This window comes from Grammomys surdaster, unplaced genomic scaffold (genome assembly GCF_004785775.1).
Source record: "Grammomys surdaster isolate TR1022 unplaced genomic scaffold, NIH_TR_1.0 125979, whole genome shotgun sequence".
NCBI lineage: Eukaryota > Metazoa > Chordata > Mammalia > Rodentia > Muridae > Grammomys > Grammomys surdaster.
The window spans coordinates 4,953,494-4,959,592 of record NW_021620795.1 but is presented as its reverse complement, the minus strand read 5'-3'; the positions used below and the strand labels follow the sequence as shown (position 1 = coordinate 4,959,592).

Sequence of the window (6,099 nt, the reverse complement as noted above, 5' to 3'; positions counted from 1 at the left end):
GACTGTTGAGGTGATAGACAAAACATTGGTACGTCCATACAACAAAATACCATTAATTAGTGAAGAAGGACAAACTAGAGACATACCGTGTCATCCATGGATCTCATGGAACCATGCTAAGTTTAAAAAGGCCACTTCACAAGATACTACATATATATGATTTTATTTTATGAAGCGCCCAGGAAAGGCAAACTTACAGATACAGAAAGTAGATTAATAATTCCCTGGGGTAAGACTATAAGAATAAATTAACTATGCATGAGCATGAAGGATGGAATTGGATAGAAATGCCTGGAGCTGGTTTATGGTCATGGACGCAGGATTAGACAATGTTACTAAATTATACACTTGACTTAATGGATCCAAAATATACATCAGTAAAGTTGTTAAAGAAAAGGCTTGTGGCCCTGGAAAGATGCCTTAACTTCTTTATGCTTTAGTTTATTTACTGTGAAATGAAGATGTTTGCCTCATAGGGTCATTGGGTGAAGTTGAAATTTCTTGTTTCTTCAGAAACTCAGTTATGTCATATGATGTTTTGCTGAAAAAGACACAGCTGAGAGGCTGTTTTGCTGAAGCAGACATAAGAAGGAATGTTCTACTGAAGCAGACACAGGTGAGAGGAAATTTTGCTGAAGCAGACACAGGTGAGAAGATGTTTTTTGAAACAGACATGTGAGAGGATGCATGATGCTTAGAAAGAATATAAATATGACTCCACAGACAGTGGGAGGAGGTTCTGGCACTGGTTCTCCTTGCTGGTCTTTGCTGATGATGCTCTAGAATTGGTTTGCCTTATATTTGCCCTACATTGAGTTGCTGATCTTTGCTTGTTGTGACTTCATAGAGAACAACTCACTGAAGAACTTCTGATATTCCAGTAGGCAGATTGGTGGAGCCTTGTGGTTTCTTCTGGATTGAACAGCCATTGATGACTCGTAAGAGGTATTTTGTTAGTGGACTGAACTTTTGCTGCTGATTTGTGTTTGATGGTTTGCTAGTAAACCGAGATATCCTGACAATGAAGATTGGAATTGCTCCAAAGAACTATTTCTAAGCAAGTCTGCATCTCCCTTTGCCTATTAACCTTTCCTTTTCACTACCTCTGGTGGGTGGTGGGCTAGAAGGGAGGTTGACGTGTTTAAGAACTCTTATTAAAGTAGGTTTTGAAAAATCTAAGCCTACAATTGGGTCCAATTATATAAGATATAGGTGCCTAAAATGAAAAGTAGAATGCCTGATGTGCTATTTGAATGAAGATAGCCCCAATAGGCTCATATGTTTGAATACATGGTTCCCTGTTGCTGGAGTTGTTTGGGAAGGATTAGGAGGTGTGGCCTTGCTGAAGGAGGTGTGCCATTGGAGGTGGGCTTTGAGGTTTTAATAGACTAAAGATCTTGTCCTGTGGCTCTTTATTTATGTTACTTAATAATATATTCTTGTAATTCTTATTTTGGTAGAGAATTTTCTTCCTCCAGTAGCATGGTGCTTGGTTATGTGCATTCGCCATGGTTTCTTTGGGCAGAATCCTGATGATGAATGGTGATGCATCCAGTATCTGGCTGCTGTGCATGATGCCATAACTCATAGCCCTGGAGTTGCAGCAAATTTAATATATATAATCTTGCATAACCAACCCAGCACTCTTTGTGAAGCAACTCCGTTTTGTAGCACCTATCAGTTTGAAGCTCTGAAGTTGCTCATTTGCTCAGGCTACTAAATTGTTATGAGAACAACCCTTTTATACTAACCATAGTCTATTACTCATCCTATGCGAATATTACATTATTTAATACCTACAACCAAACTGACCATCATCAATGAGTACCATTAGTATTTTTTTTATTGGATATTTTCTTTATTCACATTTCAAATGTTATCCCTTTTCCAGGTCTCCCCTCCAGAACCTCCTATCCAAACACCCCTTCCCCTGCTTCTATGAGGGTAGTCCTCCACCTACCTATTCACTCCCACCTCTTGCCCAGACATTCCCCAACACTGGGGCATCGAATCCCCTCAGGCCCAAGGGCTGCTCCTCCCACTGACGTCCAACAAGGCCATCTTCTGCCACATAAGTGGCATGAGTCCTTCCATGTGTACTCTTTGGTTGGTGGTCCAGTCCCTGGGAGCTCCGGGGGATCTGGCCAGTTGACACTGTTGTTCCTCCCCCCAGTGAGACTGCAAACACCCTCAGCTCCTTCAGTCCTTTCTCCAACTCCTCCGTTGGGACACCTTCCCCCCCCCCCCCACTCAGTCCAACGGTTGGCTGCGAGCATCCGCCTCTGTATTTGTCAGGCTCTAGCAGAGCCTCTCAGGAGGCAGCTATATAAGGCTCCTGTCAAGCAAAGAACTTCCCGGCATCCACAATAGTGTCCCTTTGGTGACTGTATATGGGATGGATCCCCAGGTGGGGCAGTCTCTGGATGACCTTTCCTTCAGTCTCTGTTCAACACTTTATCTCCATATTTCCTCTTGTGAATATTTTGTTCACCCTTCTAAGAAGCACTGAAGCATCCACACTTTGGTTTTCCTTCTACCTAGAATTCATATGGTCTGTGGATTGAATCTTGGGTATTCCAAACTTTTGGGCTAATATCCACTTATCAGTAAGTGCAAACCATGTGTGTTCTTTTGTGACTGGGTTACCTCACTCAGGATGATATTTTCAAGTTCCATCCATCTGCCTATGAATTTCATAAAGTCATTGTTTTTAATAGCTGAGTAGTACTCCATTGTGTAAATGTACCACATTTTCTGTATCCATACCCATGTTGAGGGATATCTGGGTTGTTTTCCAGCTTCTGGGTATTATATGTAAGGCTGCTATGAACATAGTGGAGCATGTGTCCTTATTACATGTTGGAGCATCTTCTGAGTATATGCCCATGAGTGGTATAGTTGGTTCTTCAGGTAGTACTATGTCCAATTTTCTGAGGAACTGCCAGACTGATTTCCAGAGTGGTTGTACCAGTTAGCAATCCCACCAGCAATGGCGGAGTGTTCCTCTTTCTCCACATCCTTGCTAGCATCTGCTGTCACCTGAGTTTTTGATCTTAGCCATTCTGACTGGTGTGAGGTGGAATGTCAGGGTCATTTTGATTTGCATTTCCCTGATGACTAAGGATGCTAAACATTTCTTTAGGTGCTTCTCGGCCATTCAAGTTTCCTCAGTTGAGAATTCTCTGTTTAGCTCTGTTCCCCATTTTTTAATAGGATTTTTTGGTTCTCTGGAGTCTAAATACTTGAGTTCTTTGTATATGTTGGATATTAGCCTTCTATCGGTTGTAGGATTGGTAAAGATCTTTTCCCAATCTGTTAGTTACCATTTTGTCCTATTGCCACTGTTCTTTGCCTTACAGAAGCTTTGCAATTTTATGAAGTCCCATTTGTCAATTCTTGATCTTAGAGCATAAGCCATTAGTGTTCTGTTCAGGAACACCCCCCCCCCCCCCCCCGTGCTCAAGTATTTGAGGTTTTTCCTCACCTTCTCTTCTATTAGTTTCAGTGTATCTGGTTTTATGTTGAGGTTCTTGATCCACTTGGACTTGAGCTTTGTACAGGAGATAAGAATGGATCAATTTGTATTCTTCTACATGTTGTCCTCCAGTTGAACCAGCACCATTTGTTGAAAATGCTGTCCTTTTTCCACTGGGAAGTTTTAGCTTCTTTGTCAAAGACCAAGTGACCATAGGAGTGTGGGTTCATTTCTGGGTCTTCAATTCTATTCCATTGATCTTCTTGCCTGTCTCTGTACCAATACCATGCAGTTTTTATCACTATTGCTCTGTACTACAGCTTGAGGTCAGGGATGGTGATTCCTCCAGAAGTTCTTTTATTGTTGAGAATAGTTTTCGCTATCCTGGTTTTTTTGTTATTCCAAATGAATTTGAGAATTGCTCTTTCTAACTCTATAAAGAATTGAGTTGGAATTTTGATGGGGATTGCATTGAATCTGTTGATTGCTTTCAGCAAGATGGCCATTTTTACTATATTAATTCTGCCAATCCATGAGCATGGGAGATCTTTCCATCTCCTGAGTCTTCTTTGATTTCTTTCTTCAGAGACTTGAAGTTCTTGTCATACAGATCTTCACCTGTTTGGTTAGAGTCACACCAAAATATTTTAAACTATTTGTGACTATTGTGAAGAATGTCACTTCCCTAATTTCTTTCTCAGCCCATTAATCATTTGAGTGTAGGAAGGCTACTGATTTATTTGAGTTAATTTTATATCCAGCCACTTTGCTAAAGTTATTTATCAGGTTTAAGAGTTCTCTGGTGGAATTTTGGGGGTCATTTAAGTATACTATCATAACTTCTGCAAATAGCGATATTTTGACTTCTTCCTTTCCAACTTGTATCCCATTGACCTCCTTTTGTTGTCTTATTGCTCTAGCTAGAACTTCAAGTACTATATTGAATAGGTAGGGGGAGAGTGGGCAACCTTGTCTAGTCCTTGATTTTAATGGGATTGCTTCAAGTTTCTCTCCATTTAGCTTGATGTTGGCTACTGGTTTGCTGTATATTGCTTTTACTATGTTTAGGTATGGACTTTGAATTCCTGATATTTCCAAGACTTTTAGCATTAAAGGATGTTGAATTTTGTCAATGCATTTTCAGCATCTAATGAAATGATCATTTGGTTTTTTTCTTTAAGTTTGTTTATGTAGTGAATTACATTGATGGATTTCTGTATATTGAGCCATTCTTGCATCCCTGGAATGAAGCCTACTTGATCATGGTGAATGATCGTTTTGATGTGTTCTTGGGTTCAGTTTGAGAGAATTTTATTGAGTATTTTTGTATTGATATTCATAAGGGGAATTGGTCTGAGTCCTCTTTCTTTGTTGGGTCTTTGTGTGGTTTTGGTATTAGCATAATTGTGGCTTCATAGAATGAATTGGGTAGTGTTCCTTCTGTTTCTATTTTGTGGAATAGTTTGAAGAGTATTGGTATCAGGTCTTCTTTGAAGATCTGATAGAATTCTGCACTAAACCCATCTAGTCCTGGGCTGTTTTTGGTTGGGAGACTTTTAATGACTGCTTCTATTTCTTTAGGGATTTGGGGACTGTTTAGATGGTTTATATGAGCCTGATTTTTTTTGGAGTTTGCTATCTGTCTAGAAAATTGTCCATTTCATCCAGATTTTCCAGTTTTGTTGAGTATAGTCTTTTGTAGTAGGACCTGATAAATTTTGAGTTTCTTCACCTTCTCCCTTTTCATTTCTGATTTTGTTAATTTGGATACTGTCTCTGTGCCCTCTGGTTAGTCTGGCTAAGTGTTTATCTATCTTGTTGATTTTTTCAAAGAACCAGCTCATGGTTTGTTGAATCTTTGTATAGTTCTTTTTGTTTCTACTTTGTTGATTTTAGCCCTGTGTTTAATTATTTCCTGCTGTCTTCTCCTCTTGGGTGTATTTTCTTTTCTTTTCTTTTTTTTCTTTTTTTTTTTTTTTTTGAAACCAGAACATTTATTTTATGAATGCTTGAAATCCTCAAGATGAACTGGATGCTGCAACAGCTGGCCTCTTGGGATTAGGTGTCGTTCCTTCCCGGAATCCATGTCTGAATCTGTGATAGACAATCTTTAGGTGCCTCATCCGACCAGTCCCGGTAGTGTTTTGTCCCTTAGCTTTGGCACTCCAGTTATACTTTCTCTTGGCAGGGTAGCTGCATTTGCCACAAGTCGACTTCTGAAGGTGGTAGGCCTTGGAGCCACAGCGGCGGCACAGCGTGTGCATCTTATTGCGATGCTTTCTGAAGGGTGACATTCCTTTCGTCATCTTGCTTCTACCAGCGAGGCCAAAGAGACCGGAAAAGTTGGGTGTATTTTCTTCTTTTTGTTCTAGAGCTTTCAGGTGTGCTGCCAAGCTGCTAGTGTATGCTCTCTCCAGTCTCTTTTTGGAGGCACTCAGAACTATGAGTTTTAGTCTTATCACAGCTTTCACTGTGCCCTATAAGTTTGGGTATGTTGTGGCTTCATTTTCATTAAATTCTAAAAAGTCTTTAATTTCTTTATTTCTTCTTTACCATGTTATCATTGAGTAGGGCGTTGTTCAGCTTCTATGTGTTTGAGCTTTCTGTTGCTTTTGTTGTTATTG

General features: G+C 40.0%; 1 pseudogene; it reads right to left on the bottom strand.

The window, feature by feature from the left end:
- Window positions 1-5,493: 5,493 nt before the first annotated feature.
- On the bottom strand, window positions 5,494-5,781 carry LOC114609726 (annotated as a pseudogene).
- Window positions 5,782-6,099: the final 318 nt, after the last annotated feature.